At 42.6% G+C, this 24012-nt stretch overlaps 1 protein-coding gene across 5 annotated transcripts in view; it reads right to left on the reverse strand.

The window, feature by feature from the left end:
* Window positions 1-1423, reverse strand: part of RGS6 (regulator of G protein signaling 6) — a 585560-nt gene extending 584137 nt beyond the window's left edge. Inside the window, exon 1 of one of the 5 annotated variants that reach the window (XM_073800295.1) lies at window positions 515-1409. The gene's annotated coding sequence lies outside the window, so the exon portion shown is untranslated. Of the gene's footprint in view, window positions 1-514 lie in introns of all 5 variants that reach the window. The other 4 variants (XM_073800297.1, XM_073800294.1, XM_073800293.1 and 1 more) reach the window with 4 other exon arrangements.
* Window positions 1424-24012: the final 22589 nt, after the last annotated feature.

Genomic DNA, 24012 nt, shown 5'->3' on the forward strand with positions numbered 1-24012 from the left:
ACAACAGACCTCGCCACCCACCCCTGCCCTCCACACCTCGCCTGTCGCTTGCTTTTCTTCCAAACCACAAATGGGTGAGCTTATTCAGAGAAAAAGTTAATGAACATCTGCTTTTGAGGTAAAACTGCCCTACCTGTGATCACGGAATCAGAAGATTGGAAGTACCTAAAAGCACGCACCCTCTGCCAGCTCGCCCCGGCCGGCCGGTGAGTGCCTCACACCCAGAAACCCAGGAACATGATTTATATGCAGACCTGCACCCGTCCCACACAACTCCACACGCCAGCTTGCCTAACCACTTATGTAAGCTCGTGCCTCTATAGTCCCAAACTGCACACACACACACACACACACACACCCCGACACCTGTCACGTATCTGCAATGGACAAGCATCTGCACCCAGGAAATTAAATGAAATCAACACACATGAACTGGAAGGGTGAAGGGCATACCGTTTTAAAACATCTTTTCCCCCATTTGTTTCTTGCTCATTTCTGTAACAACTACAATTACCTTAGCAACCAAAGAATTGCGTTGACTCCCCCTCCGGTTTCTGAATTTCTCCTAAAGACAAGCTTGCGCCAGGTTCATGGTAAAGCTAGAGGAGTCCAGGGATCAAGGGGCCGGCAGCTTCTTGGGGGCGAAGGGGACGCCTGGGTGAGTCTCCGCGCGGCTCTCCAACGTCTCGCCTGGTCTTCCCGAGTTTCCGCGGTGGAGAGCGCGGGGTCTCAGCGAGCGGACCGCGAAGCCCGAGGCCGGCGCGGAGGCGCGGTGGGTCGCATGGTGTCAAGGGCGCAGGTCGGTCGGGTGTCTCCAGCGCGCTGGGGGATGGCCCCGCTCTCCGCGCTCCTGGGCGCTCCCCGCTCGCCCGCCTCTGTCGTCCCAGGCCGGCGGGGTCCGTAGAGCTCGGTCCGCCCCCTCGGCGCCCGCCCGCCTGCTCCCGCAGCTTCGGGAATCCGGCGCCTGGGAGGAGCTCTCGCCGCCGAGCAAGGCCGAGCGCAGGAGCTGCCCCAAGTCGCGAAGGTGCTCAGCTCCGCCGCTCGGGAGCTGCCGCAGCGGCGCCCGCTGTCGGGTGTCGAGCGAAGCTGCAGCCGGCGGCGTGCGCACCTGGGCTCTCGCACCTGGACCCCGACAGGCGCGGGGCGGGGCGGGGCGGCGGCCCGGGCGGGGCCGAGGCACCTGAGCAGAGCCTAAGGGCGCCGCTGCCCGGCTCACCTGTTCCCAGCGTCGCGGAAGGTGCAGATGGAGATTTGCCCGAGAAAGGGGGAAAAAAACCTAGAAATTCCTGACACTTGAGCTCCGGCGAGAAAACTGGCAGAGCGACTCAGCGGGGCGGAGGCTCCTTCCGTCAATTCCGAGAGCTGGCTGCGACTGGAAACTTTGGTGGCGTCAGGGTTGTCTTGGGGATTCCTGGTCCGGAGTGGATTGCCCGGTAGTTCTTGAATCCCTCGCTGACGTGTAGCTGGCGCCCTCTAAATTAAAACGGGCCACCGCGATCCTCAGGGATAGTGTTACTCACGTCGTCATTTTTATTGTTTCAACCTTTACACCACATGCTGTATTTGGAGTGTTTTATGAGCCTTCTTATCGAGTACACCACAAAAGAACTTTCAAGAAAATTTAACTCTGCAAATAATCTTGGAGAAGAAGAGAAAAAGTAGGAGACAGAAAATGAGAAAGGGTAACTTGAATTGACGGCCTTCTTTAATGTGGGAGCTTTGAAATTTGATGCTTAGTTAAGGATTCAGGAAGCTGCAGGTGGAAATAGAACAAGATTGTTGGTGCTGGACGGTAACCATGGGACTGATGTGCAATACCGATGTTATCAACATCAAGGATAAATTCAAGATTTATTCTTATATTGTATTGTGTCACCAGGAAAAAAAAAAAAAAAACCTTGCAAATAAATATCTAGGTTCCATTAAGGATGGATAACCTGGACTCCCTTCATCCATATGGGTCCAGAGGTGAAAATCTAAGGTCTCCTTCCCAACATACATCTCCTTTCCCGCCATTCTACATTGATTAATGGGTGTATTCATTCTTTCATCCAATAAACAATAATTAGCATATACCTTGTGTTAGACCGTCCGCTAAGCACTAGAAATGGATGGCAGAACAGTCTCTGCCATCCAGGCCCCCGACCTAACAGTGCACAAGATATGTGTATTACCGTGGGCTAAGTCCTTGAGAACTAGAGAGAAACATGCAACCGAAAGAAACCACACCCAACCTAGTGAGTTAAAATATAATTTCAATAAATTCCCCAGTTATTTCACTTATTAAGTTGAAATGTAAAGTCTTTCCTTCCCCAGGTTTAGCATCTGGCTTAAGCGTGGCTGAGAAGCTGGCTGTGGCTCCACCCTTAGAGCATAGCCTGCTTACTGAGAAATAGGGGGTGACAGGGGGCTCTTCCTCTGTGGGGAGCTCTGAATATCTGAGACCAGCAGCTTCGTGAGGGTCAGGCATGAGGGAACAACCACGTGGAAGTATGAGCAAAGGGATCCAGGTGTATCTGAAGAAAGGCCTTTCTGTGGACTTCCCTTAATACAGTAGCATCAAAAATAATAAAAATAATTAGGAATAAATTTAACCAAGGAGGTGAAAGATCTGTACACTGACAATTACAAGATATTGAAGAAAGAAATTGAAGATGACATAAATAAATGGAAAGGTATCCCGAGTTCATGGATTGGATAAATTGATATTGTTAAAATATTTGTACTACCCAAAGTCATTTATAGATTTCATGCAATCCCTTTCAAAATTCCAATGGCATTTTTCACAGAAATAGAAACAAAACCCTAAAATTTATATTGACTCACAAAAGACCCTGAATAGCCAAAGCAGTCTGGAGCAAGAAGCACAAAGCTGGAGATGTCACAATACCTGATTTCAAATTATATTACAAAGCTATAGTAATCAAGACTGTATAATACCAGTGTAAAAACTGAAAAAGAGACCAATGGAACAGAATAGAGAGCCCAGAAATAAACCCATGCATATACAGTCAACTAATATTTAACAAGGGAGCCAAGAACACTCAGTAAGGAAAGGATAGTCCCTTCAATAAATGGTGTTTATTGAAAACTGGATATTCATAAGCAAAAGAATGAAATTGGACCCCTATCTTACATCACGCACAAAAATTAACTCCAGATGGATTAAAGACTTAAATGTAAGACCCCAAACTGTAAAACTACTAGAAGAAAACATAAGGAAAATCTCTTTGACATTCGTCTTGGCAACAATTTTTTAATCTGATGCCAAAAGCACAAGCAACAAAGCAAAAATAAATAGGTGAGACTGCATCAAACTAAAAAGCTTCTACACAGCAAAAGAAACCATCAGCTAAATGAAAAAGCAACCTACAGAATGACAGAAAATATTTTCAAACCAGCTATCTGATAAAAAGTTAATATTCAAAATATATAAGCACTCATACAACTCAATAGCAAAAAAAATCTGATTAAAAAATAGACAAAGGACTTGAATATAATTTCTTATATATGTATGGAAAATATCTGATTTTTCATAAAATGTTTGATTACACATATGTACATATGTATCACACAATACACATATATACATACTACACATATTTTAATAATGATATATAATTTTTATTTATATAATTTATATATTTATATTATAAATATAATTTATATATAATGATAAAAATAACTAACTTAATAGGGGCAGACCACACTTTTTCCTGGCATGGCCAAGAGATTGGTTTACATACTGGGAAACTGAGCAAACAAGTAAATATATCAAGGATATTGAGAGGCAGGTTTCTCACTGTTGGAGGAGGGAATTACAGATATAAAAAGGGGAAAGATTAGAATAAACTCAGTGAAGTGGCTTGAAAATACAGGTGATAGTATGAAATGATTTTTAATTTAGGTAGATAGAAAGACATATATACTTATGTATGTGTATATATACATTGATCTATTTCCTAGCTCTGTCCACCAAGAAATCCTGAAAGCAATAGCACCCAGTATAGTGAACACACTTAGAACTCAGATTTGTTTCTAAATACCATTCTCCACCAAGAGGAGCTATGGTTCCATGTGTAGTGGGTGAAACTGGACTTTGTTGAGCAAAAAAATAAGAAGGTACTTAAAGAATTATGGAGATGTGGCAAAAGAATATAGGAGCCAGTTTGAAGGGGTCCCCACAGGCCAAATCTAGGACCATTTAAGCATCAAAATAAATAATGACAGCAGCAGGTTGCAACCTTTGCATAAAATAGGAATCAACGAGTCCATGCTGATAGAAAAAGAGAAAAAAAAAAGAGAGAAAGGAAGTTCTACTGGTAGAATGCAAAAAATAGATGAAGAAAGAAAGGTAGAATTAGAAAATCACCATTTTGCAACCATTATCATAATAATTGATTCAGGTCAGAATCATCAATGGATACTAAAATTAGTGGGTAAAAGTTTGATGAGGGACAGGATATTTATAGTCTCAAAGCATGTGCCTAAAAAATTCATTAATTCTCATTAATATATTATTATTTATTAATAAACACAACATACTTATTAATTAACAATCACAGCTATAATACTTGGGAGATACCATCTTAATCAACCGGCAAAAGTTTACGTAAATAAAGAACAGTAATGGGAAAAATCACCCTTGTGTTGTGTCCTGATACAATATATAATCTTTAAAGTAAAGATTGTTCCAGACTGGAGGATGCTAAAGGGACAGCTAAATGCAGGAGATGATCTTGAATGGAATCCAAGATCTATAAATGACATTAATGGCATAATCAGCGAAACTTCAAAGCATTCTGTTGAATTAAATTGGATCAATGTTATTTTCCTGATGTTGAGATTGTACTTTATTTAGGATAGTTTCCTCATTTTTAGAAAGTACACACTGAAGTATGAGGGGGCAAACGGGGCATCACATCTTCAACTTAATCTCAGATGGTTCAGAAATGTTAACAACTCGAAGGGTATACGGGAGCTCTTTGAATTATTTTTGCAACTTTTTTGTAATTTAAAATGATTTCAAAATAGATTTTTTAAGAAGATACATTACCCAAAAAACCATCTTCTCTTTTCAAAAAATGTTCACCATGGGTTTTCTTTAAGAATCAACTCCCTGTGAGCTGTATTGAAAATACGATTTGGTCTACTACTTCGGGAATGTATACAATGTGATTCAGCCCAACATTTCATTCATTCACTCAGCAGTTATTTCTTAAGGGCGTGCTGCATATAAGGATCTTTCCCAAAACTCATCTAAAGTATAAAATAAAATAAGTTTATAGTTAAAATCTTGAATCCTTTTATTACTTCATTATCAATTCCTGATTCATAATCAGGAGTTGCAGAAAAGTATGTAATAGAATTGATTGTGGTATAGCTCTCAAACTGTGTGACAAATCAAACAGAAGAATGAAAATGAGTTGACAATTTAGTTTCAATAATTGTATTGGCAGGAGAAGGTAGGAAAATATGGTTAGTGTCAATGCATTTGGTGCATGAGTTTACGGCAGTGGATTTGGGGAGGATAAGGAGTCTGGTATCGTGTGGCCTATTTTCCAGGACTGTGAAATTGTGACACTTGACGGCCGATGCTGCTTTTCCTCAAGCCCCCACCTTTCCTTTTTCTCACTCTTTAATGTTGTCTTTTTTTCTGAGAATTAAGAGCTGTTTTCTTTGCACTTTGGCAATTAAAGGAAAAAAAGATTCTGAGTTAGGTTTTTCCCCCTGTTAAAGCCTGAAAGAAAATTAATTTCCTGTTTAGATATTTTAGAAAGAGGGCTTTCTCAAAAGGGTCTTTCTTGAAGGCCACAGCATCTGTATCACCTGCAGTACTTATGAAAACTTAGCAGTAAAGATTTTCAAGTACCTCCTCAGATCTGCTGACTTGAAATTTCTAGTGATGGGACCTGGGAATCTGCCTTTGAACAAATATTTGCGTTGGTTTGAAAACTGGCACCATACACGGAGGGCAGGGAGAGACTGAAGAAAGAGACAGACCCCTCCAGATTGGCAGGTGGCAGTTTTAACAAGCAAGGAAACTTACATAAGAGGCTTGCCTTGGGCAGCTGTAAGGCAAGTAGATTTCCATGCCCCGCCAGAATCTTAAAAGTTTACATAGAGGCCTTACCTGGGTTTAGTCACGTATACCCTCCAGATGGTCTCAACAACACCTTGCCTCAGTAAAGCGACGGTCTTGGAACACTGTGAGAATGTGGTCAGAATGTACATTCCAAGGACGGGGAGGCAGTGAGGGGCCTCTGATTGCCCAGGTTCAGCTCAGAAGTCAACCGGAGGTCACATCTTCTCCATGACATCCTCCAACAACTTGTGACCAACCCGTAGCCTGCCCACATTTCTGTTACTACTAATTGCATAACCTCCTTCTCAGGAGGGGTCTATGACAGGCAAGCGAAGTACAATATAAAGGGGATTTTTTTCTCTTTCCAGCACAGTTAATACAGTTTAGTACTCGATTTGCAGCTTTGAAAATCACGTGTCTGGGAATGGATGTGTTTATATCTTGGGGCTGTAATGGTAATGTTTTGAAACTCAGGAGTAATGTTACTCAGATTGGAATGCATATTTACAAAGTCCCAGTGCTTAAAAATCAAGATGCAGGAATAGGTATGTGTACAACCAGTGCACATGGGAGAAAATTTACATCAACAATAACAAGTTTTTAAAAACCTACACCAGCCCCAAACGAGCCATGGGATTCTCTTCACACCCATTTTTCAGACCAAGCTTCTTCATCAGATCACCTCCTAGGCATTATTTCAGGCACTGCCATCCAGGATCTTCTGGTTAGAATCATCACAGAATAGGCAGCTGTTTGTGTGATGTGCCTTGAAATATTGGACACGTCACCTCAGCCAAAGATATTTGTTCCTCACCTCTACCCTGTCCCCCTGAATTCCTAGGTTCTGGGATTCCCTCGGTTTTTGATAACCAGTTACAGGCAAGTTTGATTAGGACCATGGTAAATAGTCAGGGATGTACTTCTACTAGAAAATTCCTTTATTGAGGCAAAATCTGTCAGTTACAAACAGGTAGCCCCCCCAAACTGAACACATAACACCCTCTGTAAAACGTGGCAAAGCTTTCGTCCTAATAGAACTGTATTTTAATTAATTTATGAGCTTTTGCAAATATTTAAGAACCAGAGCTCAGCTCATAGGGTATTCTCAGCCCTCTGCACAGTCTTGTGTTTGCCAACACCTAACTGATGTTCCAAAGAACACGGAAATGAAATTTGCACCATTTGCCCAAACCAAAGCCTAGGTCGATGAGTCCTTCTCAAGACAACAGAACTGTACCCTATGCTCGAAAAGAACTTTCCCACAATGTCATGTCCTTTTGTTCCTTTTCATGCCATCACCCAAGACCCAATAATTGTTTTCTCTTTAATCTGTAGAACATTTTCATCAGCCCCAAAAGTTCCCTCATACCGCTTTGCATCCAATCACTTCCCTCCACCCTCACTGGGCAGCCACTTACCTGTCTTCTGTCCCTATGATTGTGCCTTTTCTAGAATGTCATATAATTGAAAACATACAGTACACAGTTGTTTGTCAGGCTTCTTTTGATTGGCATAATGCCTTTGAGATTCATCTATGATGTTGCATGTACCAGCAGTCCATTCATTTTGAGTGCCTGTAGTGTTTCATTGTATAGATATACCAGTTTGTTTATCCACACCAGCCATCTTTTGATAAATATCGCACTTCTGATATGTTATTCTCCTAGGAGGCCATGACCCATTCAAACATTACTGGTACACAGAATATAAAAATAGACTCTGTAACAGACATTGTTGTCTACCAAACCCATTCCCTGCCCGGTCCCCATCCCTGATGCCCCTCAGTTTCCTCCTTCATCTTTGTTGGCTTCTCCCCCTTCTAGTAGCATGAGTCAGGGAAGAGGACCCAGTCCCACTTTCACCAGAGTGAATCTTCATTGGATTAAGCTAATCATAGTGATTCCATTTCTATGGCCATGTTATATAACCAATGGAACTTGATGGAAAATCTGCTGGGAGCTTCTGGTAAAAAGCTTCTTGGGTCTTAATCCCTGCTCTCCTGATCCCCTCAGCCTCCACAATCTCCTACTTAATGTGACTAAGTTCCTGCTCTCATAGGAGCCCGCGGAAGGTAAGCTATAGCAAAATTTTCAATGGGTGCTGGGGTTCCCTTTTGTTGGTTTCCTATCACATTGGTTTTTGTGGCAAACAAATAGAAAGAGCATGGTAGTGCATTCTCCAAAATGCCTGACCAGTGCTGCTCAAAACCGTCAAGGTCAACAAAGAGAAAATGAGATAGATTGGAGGAGCCTAAAGAGAAAATGGCATAGATCGGAGGAGACTAAAGACACTTGGTGACTAAATGCAATGTAGTATCCTGCACTGGATCTGCAATACAGCAGAGACATTAGTGGAAAAACGGGTGATACCTAAATGAAGTCTGTAGTTCAGTTAACCGTATTGCAGCTGTGCTAATTCCTCAGCTTTGATAAATGTACCATGGTTATGTAAGATGTTAACATTAGGGAAATCTGGGTGAAGGATATGTAAACACTCTGTACTATCATTGTAACTTCTCTGTAAGTCTAAAAATTATTCCAAAAATTTTTTTTAAGTTTTAAGGCCATAGAATATTTTGAAAGGTATAAGGCTTTTGTGATTTATTGCTTAAAGTGTAGCACCTCAACTGCTTAGGATGGTTTTGAGAGTTTCTTACTTCATTTAACAAATATTTACTGAGTTCTTACTAAATGTCAGGCACAGTTTAGGTGCTAGGAATATACCATGTACAAAACAGATGAAAAGCCTGTCCTCGTAGAGCTTACGTTGTAGTTTGGAAGGTTAAAAGAGAAAGAAAGAATAGAATAAATGTATTGTCGGATAATAATAATGTCATAAGGAAAATAAAGCTGGATAACGTTATTTTAGAGCAGGAGGTTACAGAAGGCTTTTATGATAAGCGATATTTGAGCATAGACTGAAGGTGGGGGAGACGAGCCATGCAGATATCTAGATTAAATCCTTCTGAGACAGAAGCAACAACTTCTGCAAAGGCTCTGAGGTGAGAATGAGCTTGGCATGTTAAAGAACAGCAGAATATACAAGGAAGAAAGAGTAGAAGGACGCACTACTATATATAAAATAGATAACTAATAAGTAGCATAGGGAATGCTACTCAATACTCTGTAATGGCCTATATGGGAAAAGAATTTTAAAAAGAGTGGATGTATGGATATGTAAAACAGATTCACCTTATTGAAGACCTGAAACTAACACAACATTGTAAATTAACTATACTGCAATAAAATTTTTTTAAAAAAAAGAGGAGGAGATATGTTCAGAGAAATGCCTGGGGTTCAGATCACAGCAGACCTTGAGACCCTGATACTTTGGATGTTATTTTAAGTGCAATGGAAAGCTGTTGGGGGGCTTTGAGTAGGAGAATAACACAATCATGTTTATTATTTAAATTCTAGCTGCTGTGTTTAGAATAGACTATGAAGGAGGAAGCACAGAGACTGTGGCTATTGTAGTAAACCAGCATGGCAAGGGAGGATGGTGTTTTGTCTTGGATTAGAGCGATAGAGGTGAGAGTAATAAGCAGTGGTTGAGGTTCAGGATATGATTTAGCTAATAAGACTTGCTGATAGGTTGGATAAAGATTGTGAGAAAAAGAGAGGAGTCAAGAATGATTCTAACCTTGAAAACGAGGAAAAAGGATAGTACCATTTACCAAGGTGAAAAACAATGAGATGCAACAGGTGTGCTGGAGACCAGCACTCAGTCTGGGGCCGTGTTGTTTTGACATGTCTGTTGGGAAGCTGTATGTTCATCTCGGTCCTTTGAGGGAGAAATGAGGGCTGCAGATATAAAACAGGTGGGATTTAAAGTCATGGAACTTAGATGATTTCCTATAGCAATGACAGTGTCTGCAGAAAGTAAAACAGGGTCAAAAAGCTTGAAAGAATCCTCGAAGCAAATAATTTGTGTTAATTACACATACTCTCACACACACAGATATCCTGATACATGCCCATGGGCCTTCCTCTCCCACTGAAATTCACTGTTCTAGTCTCTCTTATGAGGCATCCAACTGGGACATCAGACTCTAATGCATTTTAACCTGCATTTCAGCAAGATATAAGTACGTCTATTAGGATTAATATACACATGAGCAGGCAATTAGCATTTAAAATACCCTAATCAGAAATGCTGTTCTAAGGGTGATTGCCCCATGTTGATCTTTTCACAATTTGCAAGAAAGAATTATAAAAAAAGGTTTTGAGTTCATTTTAATGAACTCAAAACACTTTCTTATTCCTATTTTTTTCCCATTCTGGCCTCTTTTTCAGATTAAGTCTTTATTTCCTACCTCTTTCTCTTCGGTAGACTTCAGCTCCATCATGTACACTCAACCCTCAGCTCTCCTCAGCAGCCCTCACCCTCAGTGGTTCAGTTTTGGGGTTTTCCTTCCATCTTGACCCTCCTCACACTGTTGACATTACAGCTCTCCTCGTTTATAAGGAACATGATTATTCCACAGCAAACTGTGAACCCAGCAGCAACCAAAAGTAAATCCTCGATATTGGGGTCTGGATGATAAGGTTGCTGAGCTGTCTTGAGTACGGGTACCTTAGGCTCATCTTCTTCTCATCCCTATGGGCAACAGATCTCGAAGACCTGGGTCTGCATTAACAGGTGTTATGGATTTGCCTGAACCTATGACAATTCGTATACCCTGTTCATGCAAGGGAAGGCTGTCTGTAGTATTTCTAAGCCTACCTACATATCTTGAACCCCTCTCATTTCACAATGAAAAAATATTTCTAACGTGCATTGTGCTAATTAACCAATCCTCTGTGATAGGAGATAAAGATAATTGAAGCTGCGTTTAGTAAGCACCCAACCCCCTCCCCCAACACACATGGGCTTTAGATGAGAGTCACTATGAACTCCCTAACTCCTCCTGGAATAGGCATTCCTCTAGGATAGTTCAGATATTAACTAACGGCCTGCTTATCTGTCCACCTATACATCTAACTAACATATACATCTTGTTGACGTGCGGGTTAAAATGCAGGTTCGTCATCCCCAAAGTTCTGCTGAATCAGAATCTCCAGCAATGGGAGCTGAAAGTCAGCAATGTACCAAGCTCTGTGATTAATTCAGGTAGTTCTGACACCCTAGAGTTTGAGGATTCCTGCTGTAGAGAGAAAGAGAAGAGGCTTCCTGCACTGGCCCCAACGTGCATTTACTCTGGAAAACTCTGAGCAAGCCAAGGGAGGAACCAACCTTCATTCTTCTTCCCTTCAGAGGCTGAAACTGTGCAAGAAGCTGTGGAGAAGTTGGGAGCAACTCTGGAGGATTTATGAGCTGCAGATGACAGAACCCACTCTTTATCCGGAATTTCCCAAGATTCTCCAGGCACATGACCGTAAAGGAAATGGGCCCTTGTCTCTTTTCTATGTACCCCAGCACGAGGGTGGATCATATATAATTTGATAAGGAATATCTCTTTCTGAGAAAAAGAAAACGTATTCTTTAACCAAGAAGAGGAGAAGAATTAAATACTTTAAATGCAACTACCTAGAAACCACAGCTGTTCTGTACCTCAGGTGGGTTTCAAACAAATCTTTATTGTAGTAATTAGTAACACCCTGGCTGTTTGCCATGTATTATATTTGATTTTCATTTAAATGTATATCTTATAGTAAAATTATACTATTCCTAAAAAATAGAACAACTGACTAAGATGAAGATTAAAAACTAATCCCCAAGGAGTATCCAACAACAGATGAATGGATAAAGAAGATGTGGTATATATATCACATATATATGTGGGTATATATATGCATATGTATATATACAATAAAATACTGCTCAGCCATAAAAAAGAATGAAATTTTGCCATTTGCAACAACATGGATAGGCTTAGAAGGTATGAGTCAGACAGAGAAAGACAAATACTGCATGATATCGCTTATATGTGGAATCTAAAAAATAAAACAAACTAGTGAATATAACAAAGAAGAAACAGACTCACAGATATAGAGAACTAACTAGTGATTACCAATGGGGAGAGGGTAGAGGGAAGGGCAAGATAGGGGTAAGAGATTGAGAGGTACAAACTACTATGTATAAAATAGATAAGCTACATGGATATATTGTACAGCATACGGAGTATAGCCAATATTTTATAATAACTATAAATGGAATATAACCTTTAAAAATTGTGAATCACTATGTTGTACACCTGAAACTTACATCAACTATACCTCAATAAAAATGTTTTTCGAGTACGATTATATACCAGTAGTAATGATACTGTAGGTTTAACATGACCAAATGGAATTCATTCCCACAGGAATTCGACACTAACTTCACAAATCAGCTTACTGCAGAGGCAGTTTCTTTAGGCACTGATCGATACCCAAAATAATACAGTTGTTGTCAAGAAAGTAAATTTGGTGCGACTCAGAATCGATAAATATTTTACAGACTTAATCCCCAAGGAAATTATCAGAGTGCTTGGTTTTGAGGACGATAGATAGGTTGTTTAACAGAATTGCAGACCAAGAATGAAAACGACTTCACGTAATGGAAAAAGATCGAGGTTTAGGAAACTATGCACACATAAATATTTACACCAAGGGAATATTTTTAAGTTGGAGACTGTTTTTTAACTACTGAAGCAACTCACATGGGAACACAAAATTATTTGGGGGAAAACTAGATCTTTGGTTGTATCTCTTTCCTCTGAATTAATGAAGAATTTCAGCCATAAAATCCCAATCCCAATAAACTATGCATTTTCATTCCCTTGGGAGGTCTCTAAAATTAGGCAACCTTAAGAGAAGGAATCTATTAGCTAATCCTTTCGTGGGATCAAGCATTTAGCAACTGATTTAATGTAGCAAGTGGAAACAAACCTGTGAATGGTACGTGCAGCCTCCTCCTTTAATTTCACTGTGTGGATAAATATGAGAAGTATTGTCCAAATGAGATAAACTCAAGCTGAAAAGTCTAAGGACCACCAATATAAAATGGACACTTAGAGCATTCTTCCAGGTCGGCCTTGTATTAGAGAGGCTTAAATTGACAAGGAAACACGTAACACTAGAAGCCCTAGATGTTAATTTTGCCATGAATTCCTGCTACTTATTTTGCCGATGAACAAAGGGGCCCAGAAAGAACCATGGGACGCCAAATGATTACAGTTGGAACAGAGCTCCATCCTCCTGGTTCCAGCCCTGCGTTCTTCCTAATGGTGCTTGTTAATGTTTTCCCTGCCGTTCGTATTTGCGTTGTTGTTTTAGCTGAAGAACACTCAGAACTCAAATAATGATGGGGGAGCAGCTGGCCCACATGGGGTTCTGCTGCCTAGGCCATGACCTCTACTAACCTTGACGGCTCACAGGGTCACGGGTAGAAACCACTCTGGTTCCCACCTCCCCAGACTCCCTGTTGCTTGGCCTTCTGGAAATCTAATAATTCCATGCTTCTGCCTTGCTTTGTAAATAGTGGGGGTAAAAATCTTTTCCCTGCCCAACTGCTGTATGTATACTTTTTAAAGCAGCAGCAGGAAAATAGGTTGCATGACCTCAACCCAGGAGCCAGTCTGTGATGAGGTCTGTCACAAGGACCATGTGACCCTGATACAGGCCAGGGAGCTCTGGCGGTATCGGAGCCAGTATGCCCGTCGCCCTGCCTCTCCACACCTCAAAGCTGGCAGGGCGATCCAATGAGGGACAAGTGTCGAAGGTCATTAGTGACACTAAAGGTGGTCCTCATATCAGAAGCATTGGTAATTAACTCAAAAGGATTTTAAGATCTTAAGCCAGCCTGACCCAGAGTGGTAACCTGTGGCATCCTATTTCTGCATCTGCTAGAACCCTGACCCTGGACTTTCTGCCACCTGTTTTCAGCCATTCTCCTGTAACAACCGGACTAAGATTCCTCAGCTTAACCCTCTGCACGCTCTAAGGTGTGGGTTCTCAAATGGTACTCACCTAAACTTTGGCTGGGATGCTTTTTGAAATGCCTGTTTCCAGGCTGTGCACCCAGGGGTTCTGATTCAGTGACTTTGGTATCTGTCCTGGGAATCTGCATTTTAACAGTGTGACTGTGGATCACTGGTTCTCCACCCTTGGCCCAGCACTGCTGACCAGGACACAGACAAGCCTCCTGATTGGGCCAGCAGGATCCTCCATGGCCACTCTGCCAGGCTCACCCCAGCCTTTGATGCCCTAATTGCCTGGTCCTTTCAGGCGCCTGCTAGGCTGGTCCCCTCAGAGACCCCATGCCTTGGCTGCATCTGACTGGGTGTGGCCTCAGCCTCTGAAGAATTCCTAAACCATTTTTATCTCCCAGGCCTGCGGCTCTAAGCTTGAAATCAGGCTAATTTTCTTTTCAACCCTCAAAACACAAAGGATCCATTTTCCTCCCTTTCTTGGGCAATAAACTTATTTGCCTTGAGGAACCTAGACTTATGAAACATATAGGACTATTTACTAAAATTTCTTGAGAGCAGCTTCTCCCTCAGCCTATGGCATCCGTCTGTGCGGCCCTTTGAGTGGCTGCTAATGGAAAATTCAATCAACAATAAAGAGATCTCTTGGCCTAGGTCACTGGAAGGTCCAGAGCCAGGTCAGGCCTCAAGCCTGTCTTGATTCAGTTTCTTTTTTTTTAAAATTTATTATTTATCTTTGGCTGCATTGGGTCTTTGTTGCTGGGCACAGGCTTTCTCTAGTTGTGGTGAGTGGGGGCTACCCTTCGTTGCGGAGCACGGGCTCTAGGCACATGGGCTTCAGTAGTTGCAGCATGCAGGCTCAGTAGTTGTGGCTCGTGGGCTCTAGAGCGCAGGCTCAGTAGTTGTGGTGCATGGGCTTAGTTGTTCCGCAGCATGTGGGATCTTCCCGGACCAGGGATCGAACCTGTGTCCCCTGAATTGGCAGGCGGATTCTTAACCACTGCGCCACCAGGGAAGCCCTCGGTTTCTTTCCATCTGCTTTTTTTGTTCTGTTTTCAATCTCTCTTTTGCCTTCCAGAGTGTAGGCAGCACCCAACTCCATAGCCACGTACCACAGAGGGAGAGAGACCGTGTCTGCCACAACAGTCCAGGCAAAGTAATCCTGCGATTCCTCCCGACTAGGCATATCTGTCCCGTGCTTGCCCTAAGCCAGTGACCACAGACTGCTGGTTGACTTACTCCCACGTGCCCAGTAACATAGGCTGGATGGCCGGGGTGGACACTGGGCCCTTGAGGGTGGGGGAAGGGAGGGACAGGATGCGAGGTAGTCATGACAACAGCCGAATCAGCTACTGCTGGCCCAGAGTTCACCCAGGGGATTCTCGGACTAAAAGCAGCAGGAACCAGGCACAAAGTAAGCCTTTAGTGGTTAATCTGCTCCATGTGAATACAGGAGAGGGAGCCGTGAGGGGTAATGGAAAGGGTAGGGTTCCCATCAAATGAGGAAAGGGTTGACCTGACACACAAGTTTCTCTCCTTTACTAACCCTTTCCTCCAGGTTGAATCTTGAAGTTTTCCCCAGATAAAAGTCGCTTCACATTTCATGGCTCTTATTCCTTAAGTAACTTTGCATCACTTAAAAAATCTGACATATCTCCTCCTAAAGGCATGGTGCCTATTTTCTTTGTAAGCTTAAAAATATGCTTAAGCAGAGGAACAAATTGAGGTAAAACGTTTTTAACCATGAAAACAGTAGTTTGTACATCTAGATTTTTTTCCTTTGAAGAAATTGGTATCCCATTGTTTTTTTGTTTGTTTGTTTTTAAACTACACCTGTTTTATAATTTGCAGGGGTGGATTAAGGACCCAGAAACAAAAAAGATCCAATTCTTTTAAGAGAAGCCAACTGATAACATTAAAGAATCACTTGTCAGCTAGGAGGGATCTGAGTGAGTTAAGGCTCAAAACCAAGTTAGAAGGGGGAAAAAAGATCAGTTAGGGCTCTCAGAGATTCTAGGTAGAAAACGAGCTCACCAGGGTCCATGAAAGATCTCCAAGAAGAGGGAAAATAAGAAAAGCGACACTTGGCGCTTGGTATGGGTTCCCCAAATCTATTCCACCCAAATGTAGCCCATGAAGATCTTATGTTCCCATTGGCAGAGAATGACTTAGGAAAGGATGGAAAATGAATTATCACTAGCAAAGAAGCTTTCCTCACTTCTCTGAAGAGACACAGGGATGGACAAGTCCTCTTCTTCCACTGGGGACGTGGTCTTGTTGGGACGTGGTGCCTAGAACTTGGCAGTCAGCTGGCCTGAGGACCAAAGTCACCAGGGAGAGCAGAATAGGAGAGTCTCAGAGAAGCAGAGCCAGGGCATGCCTGCCACCTAAAGCCTGTCCTGACTCTGTGCTTCCTGCCACATGAGGTGATAAACTTCCCTATATTAAGCCAGTTGGAGTAAGGACTTTGAATTACTTGCAGCAGAAAGTTTTCTTATGCAAAGTTTTTTGGTAACTATGGGTTCCAACACTTACATTCTAGCAGGTAAACTCGATAATACTGATAATTTTAACTATTGGTATAGGATGCTTTGGGCTGCAAAGTAGGGAATACATGACAAACAGGCTATAAACAATAAGGATATTTCTCTATCTCGCTTAACGAGAAATAGGGAGGTAGAAACTTCCAGGCTATCCTTTTGTTCTTGCATGTCCCTGCTTTTTTCAGCAAAGAAAATTGTTCCTAGAAGCCCCTTAGCATGTTTTCCCTTGGCCATAACTGGGTAGGTTACATGGCCATCCTCCCTTCAAGCAAGTACCTAGCCTTTCCAGCATCTCATGGAGCTGGCTCTGCCAGGCAGGAGGATGTAGGAGGGGAATGACTGGTGGGTAGGAGACCCTATCCCCTTAGCCAAATCCCCCCAGTCCAACAAAAGTGAGAGGCCCGCGTACCCCAAAAAAAAAAAAAAAAAAAAAAAACAGATAATCAACAAGGACCTACTGGATAGCACAGAGAACTCTACTCAATATTCCACAATAACCTATATGGGAAAAGAATCTGAAAAAGAATGGATATATGTATATGTATAACTAAATCTCTTTGCTGTACACCTGAAACGAATACAACATTGTAAATCAACTATACTCCAATATAAAATAAAATTTTTTTAAAAAAGTGTCACTGCCTTAAATAGAAAACTATCATGAGTTGCCAATGATAATCAAAATAAACATAGAACTATTAAAATAGAAGAATATTCTTATGTTTAACTACAAGAATCATCTCACAGGCCACCAGTGGTCCATGTATCTCACTCTAGAAACATTGCTCTAGGAGGGGGGCTTTTCTCTCCTCCCAGGAGTTGAGTTAGCATTTAAAATGCTCTGATCAAAAATGTTTATTCTAAGGGCAATTGCGCTAAGTTGATAGGTTCACAATTTGCAAGAATTAAAAGAAAGATTTTCAATGCACTCAGAATGCTTTCTTATTCCTATTTTTCTCCATTCTGGCCTCTTTTTCAGATTAAGTCTTTATTTCCTACCTCTTTCTCTTCGGTAGACTTCAGCTCCATCATGTACACTCAACCCTCAGCTCTCCTCTGCAGCCCCCACCCTCAGTGGTTCAGTTTTGGGGTTTTCCTTCCATCTTGACCCTCCCCACACTGTTGACATTACAGCTCTCCTCGTTTATAAGGAACATGATTATTCCACAGCAAACTGTGAACCCAGCAGCAACCAAAAGTAAATCCTCGATATTGGGGTCTGGATGATAAGGTTGCTGAGCTGTCTTGAGTACGGGTACCTTAGGCTCATCTTCTTCTCAGCCCTATGGGCAACAGATCTCGAAGACCTGGGTCTGCATTAACAGGTGTTACAGGTTTGCCTAAACCTATGACAATTCCTATACCCTGTTCATGCAAGGGGGTAGAGCTCCCTATGTAATATTTCTTAGCCTACCTACGAACCCCACTCATTTCACCAATGAAAAACAGGATTTTTCTGTGATCCAATGGGACTCTCAATTCTGACTGAAAATGGATGTTTAGGCCACCCTGGCAAATGAGAACGGAGGAGCGATTTAATAAGGTTTAGAAAAATAAAGGTGTGTGATGTTTCTTGGATTGGACTGTTGCAGGGCAAAGTAATACATTTTAGTCTCATAGGAATTAATCCATCTTGGTCAGGAGGACAGGCAGTGATACTGGCAATTTCACAGAGAAATCTGCTGGATGCTGGATCACAATGGAAAGCAGCTGCTCACACTGCCCACTTATAAGCTAAATGTAATGGTGACTCTGCTTTTTACACTTTGCGGTTCCCTGGAGACATAAATATTTACATTTGTGAAGACATTTACAAAGTATTTTCACATATACCTTTTCTTTGAGACCTCAGATCAAGCCAGGACAGGCAGTACATCTTATGGACAAAGAGACCTTGGGAGATCAGACGAGGTCATACCAACAGAGCTGGGGGAAAAAACTCAGGCATAATTGCCTCAAACCCTGTCACTTGGTCATGCAGGCCCCAGGGAATACAGTTCCAAAATAAATTCATGTTTCCCCAAATTGCATCTTTCCTCTTGGGTTTGAGTGGCGCCACGACCCAGTCATCCAAGCTGGAAAGTTTGGCATCTTCCTCTACATCACCCACTCTCTCATCATCACATCCTTCTTAATACGTCTCAGATCTGTCCCTTCCCTCTTTACCCACTGCTGCCCTCATCCTCTCTCACCTGGACCCTTGTAATTGAGTTTTAACTGGTCTCTTTGCCTGTACTTTGGAAACACCCTCCAACCCAATTATCCACTACCCAGCTGCCTGAATGAATTCTCAGTATGTAACTCTGAACGATCACCCCCTTGCTTAAAAGATTTCGATAGCTCCTTCTTGAATAGAGACTATAGTCTAATATTTCTCTCTCTCTGTCTTTCTCTCTCTCTCTCTCTCTCTCTCTCTCTCTCTCTCTCTCTCTCTCTCTCTCACACACACACACACACACACACACACACACAGAGGTAACTGTATGTTCCACCCCTACTAAATTGCATTCACTTTTCAGCTTTATTGAGTATGCCAGATAATCTTCTAACTGTGTTTATTCTCCCTGGCAGGGCATTTTGTCCTGCACTGCCCATTCAGCAAGCCAGCACTGGCTTATAGTCAAGACCCAACTTATAAATCATGTTACTTCCCCTAGGAAGTTTTGCCTCCATAGAGCTGACACTCGCTCTCCTGTGGCCACATTGTACACTAGAGACACTTCTGCTTTGAGGCCTGAACATGCCTTATCATGTTCACCTATTTATTTTCTGTCTCCTCCTAAACTTGAGCTCCTAGAGGGTAGAGAAGTGTCTTGATTATGTTCACATATCCAATGACTAGCATGGAATAAAGCATCATGCATTGTAAATAAGTGAACTAATTAATTTCTATAGCAAATAATGATTACTCACAATAATAGTCAAACCAGATTTTCTCTTCTCTATTAGATGAAGCTGAATGAAGACCATCCCCCCAGGGGCGGGGGGCACTCAGAAATTTGTCTAGTAGATTTGCCCAGTAAATGGGTAACCCTCTTTTTAAAGGGAAAAAAATAACCCACGAATGACCAGTCCCTCAACTCTTTACACTTGACCATCAAACAAACAAGTGCCAACCCAAAGGCTTTTCTTGGCCAACTTGTCAAGGGTAGCTTGTCCAGCCAATCGGTGCTTTCTTCTTAGGTCAGAGTTCCTCTCTCCTTAGTAACTTATTGATTCTAGATGAAGGGAATAGCATGCATACACTGTCTACAAGGAGCAACAAGAACTCTGATGTGGCCAAACTTGAGGTTTTCTTTTAGGAAGCCATGGGAAATAAGGCTGGGTAGGTAAGGCCAGATGTGAACAATAATATGTTAGCACTGCAAGAGAGCTTAGAAATCAGCTTGTCCAGAGTCTCCCAGAGTGGGGTCTACATATCATCATAGTGGAATGTAATTTGAGATAGATAGATAGACAGATAGATAAATATTTTTAATTCTGTGTTTATTTATGTGTGTTAAGGAAGAAAGTCATTATCACATCAGTCCCACAATTTCATATACATTATAGCCAAGACTTTTTTTTTAAAAAAAAGGGACTGATATAAACGAATGTGTCAATTTAAAGGGAAAAAATGTTAAAAAGTCATAATGTAAGTGAAAAGTCATCATGGCAAGTATGCTAAGAGTGATGCCTGAATGACTGAAGGTGGAGAAATGCCAAGCTGGTACAACACCTCTTCATGTCTTGGGCAACGGAATCAAGACCCAGAGAGGCTAAATAACACGTCCCAGGTTAAGCCCATGGAGGGCCTGGAATTCCACAGCAATAGTTCAGGCACTGACTGTTCTATATAACTTCAACATAACTAATTTTAAAACGCTTTTACTATTGTTAAATAAAAATATTAAAAATAACTTTAAATCCAGGAACTGCTTGAGGGCAGAGAGGAAAGGTAGAAAAGGATGAGGGGTAAACCCTACCTACATCACATGGCCTGACCCCAAAGCCACCATCGCCTCCTGTTCCTGCTTCAAAGACAAGGGAAAATGCCAACATTGGAAACTCTCGCTAGAAGACATCCCGAGATGATCAGTCATTCTGTGCTGTCCCCACCCTTCCGCTTCATCACACTTGAAGTTTTGCCGGCTGGGATTTTTGCTGCCTTGGCAAACATGGTGATGGTGTCAAGCCTAATGTTTCCTGAATTTTTGCAGAAATGCTGAGAAGACTTCCATGGGGCCCTACTGTCAATTATCTGGGGAAAAGAGAAGTTTGCAGACATTAGCAACAAGAACTGTGTGAGGTGAGGCTCTGGATTTTAATGAGGATTCAAATTAGAATGTCGGCTATTTCCTAGAGCTTACTAAAAATAACCTGGGAGCCTGCTTCCTCCCCTAGCACTTCATTTGCAGTGCTTGCTCATGCCAAAGATGCACGAGGGCTGGAAAATCCTCTTTGAGATCAGCACCGGAGCTGTTTGTTCAGATAAATGTAATTTAGCTGTGACCTGCTCTCTCATGCACCAATGGGCATGCTACCTTCAGGCTCCTGTCAGATTTACACTTGAGGAAGCTTGAAGTTGATAAGGGGAACACACACACCAAGCCCTGTTGATTTTGCCTCTAAAATCTCTCTTCCCGTCACTGCCGCTAACTTAGCCCAAGCTACCATCATTTCTTGCCTGGGCTACTACAAGAGCCCCCCGGCCTCTTCTTTCTACCTTGAATCTACCACCCCCAGCAACCTATCACATTGTAGCCAAAACAATCTTTTCCAACAAGAATCTGAACACATCCTCCGCCACGACTGTGCCCACCACCACCAATTAAAATGGTTCAATGGCTTTTCATTGCTTGTATGATAAAGACGAGAATCCTCAACATGGTCTACAAGCAAGGTGCTCCCTGATCAGTGCCATAGAACCTCTCCAGCCTCAGCCCCTCCCCCATTTGCTCTCCCAACTCCAATCCACTGTCCTTACTCTAGGGCCTTCTGCTCAGCAGGCCCCCATGGGCCCCCAGCTCCAGCCCCATCCTTCCTCCTTTAGCTGCCTAGTTCTTAGTCATCATTCAGCTCTCAACCCAGTCATCACTTTCTTAGGAAAGCTTTTCCTGACCCCTCAGAATAGGTCAAATCCTCTCTCAAATTGCCTCTCCTAGCCTGACAAACCTCTCCTTAGCAGCTCCTACCACTGCTTCATGTGCACATTTATTTAGTGATCAATTGATTACTAGCATTACCCCTCCCAACACACACTCTAGCTCCGTGGAGGCAGGAACCATGTCTCTTTATCCATCCTTGTATCCTCCACATCCAATACTGTGCCTGGCACACTCAATACTTGTTGAAGGATGTAAACATTCATCCCCTGGAGGGTCCAAGCCTCCCTCTCTTGCAGAGGTCCTTCCCGAGAGAAAGGAAAGGGTCACCCCATCTAACTACAGTGCTTCCTCTACCTCAGTCCGCCCCACAAACTCTGGTTTCCTATCCCTTACTGTCCTCACCTTAGTCCTTTTGACGGGAAATATTCTGTATAAGATAGATTTGTGGGGAGGTCCCTGAATTTCCCCAAAAGTGCTGACATCTGCCTGGATCTTCTGGAAGAATGGTCCCTAAATATACCACATTGCCTTTCTCAATTCTCAGTTTCTCGATTAAAATGGAAGAGCTCATATATCATTTTCCTCCTTAGGTTAAAAATACATTTTTTAATATCTCATTGCAGAGTCTTAGGCACTCACTTGTACTGTGGAGGAGATTTAGGGAAGGAAGGGCAGAGAGGGAGAATTAATGGTGTAAGCAGAGGTGACCCAGAGTTTTTTACATGAAGTTTTAAGGAATCTGTCTCCGTTGAGGGCAGGGCGGGGGTGGGGGGGAAGGTGAGGGGTGGGACGACAGGGATGGTTAGATAAGCAGCAGGACCTGGAAAGCAAAGAAAGGTTAAGAAAAACTGATGTAAAAGGTGAGATTTCCTTCCTCGCCCACTCATCCCACACCCACATCTCCCTGACCTGAAGTGGACCAGGTCTGTGGTTTGGAGTGAGATGGACCTGGGGGCCAGGGCGAGGTCAGTGCCTTCAACAGGGCATCTCCTGGTACCCTGCTCAATGTCTTTCCTGGAGGAGCAGCATTCAGCATCTGGAGCTCTGCAAATCCAGTCCAGCCTGTGATGACAGAGTTATTATTGGCATGTTCTTGAATTTTATTGGGTGTTTTTAAACAGCGATTACTGCGAGGACATGCACAAGTCCAGGAGAAGTCTGTAAACGCTGGGAAATTTATCTGCTTGCTCTGTGACAGCTGGGCCAGCTTCCACATGACAAATGTTTGGGGCAGGGTCAGATCAGGACTACAGATGGTCGCCGGCAGGGAGCTACTATTCTGGGGGCACAGGTCATGGGAAAGGCTCACAGTTCAAAGTTGGTTTCTGTGACTGTCCCATAACCTTTCCTGCAGCCTCATGTATCACAATCAACAGTCCCATCAAGTTTGAGGTAATCATTGGATATTTTTGTTTAAAGACCCTGATATGGTGCTGCCGTACAAGCCCCTAATATAAGTGGGCTCATTTTACAGAAGAAGGGGCAGGCAGCCTCAGACCTCCCTTGCCTCTTCATAGAAGGGGGAAGAAAAAGGAAAACATTTAAATATCTTGTTATGTTCTATTTACGTACATGTTTTCCAATTTCTGAGGCAGGCTGAGTTTTAGGAATTCTGTGCCCCTTGCAAAAAGTACAGCTGCAAAAAGTACAGAAGACTAGACATCAGTGCACTTTGTTAGGAAACATAAATTCAGATTTCCAAAGGGCAAAGAGCTGAGTTTTGAGATAGTTCATGTGGGAAAACTTTCCCAGCTACGTGAATGAGAGAGAAAGATGAGGGTCACACCGGCCAATGGGAAGTCCAGGTAGCTCTTCTGTTTCTCATTCACTTTCTATCCATGGATGGGAAAAGAAACTGATCAAAGGCAGAGAGTGACCTAAGGGTTTTGGGGGAAGAGCAGAAAGCAATTACAGATCATGGTCTAGGGCTAGGACTCTGGTTTTCAAATGCTAGTGCATGACAGAACCACTTGGGAGCATTTTAAAAATGCAGATTGTCCAACCTTCACAGTATCTGCAGTTCCAATGGGCATCTCATGATTTCAAAACAGTCTGAGGAAAAACTGTGCTAGGATACCAAAAATCACAATGGAGGGTGCAGGGAAGGATAATGATATCCAGAAGTCACTATCATTGTTAAAAGCTCAGAGATAAAAGACAAATATTATGGGCTTCCCTGGTGGCGCAGTGGTTGAGAGTCCGCCTGCCGATGCAGGGGACACGGGTTCGTGCCCCGGTCCGGGAAGATCCCACATGCCGCGGAGCGGCTGGGCCCGTGAGCCATGGCCGCTGAGCCTGCGCGTCTGGAGCCTGTGCTCCGCAACGGGAGAGATCACAACAGTGAGAAGCCCGTGTACCACAAAGAAAAAAAATAAAAGACAAATATTA

The sequence above is a fragment of the Tursiops truncatus genome, chromosome 2 (genome assembly GCF_011762595.2).
Source record: "Tursiops truncatus isolate mTurTru1 chromosome 2, mTurTru1.mat.Y, whole genome shotgun sequence".
NCBI lineage: Eukaryota > Metazoa > Chordata > Mammalia > Artiodactyla > Delphinidae > Tursiops > Tursiops truncatus.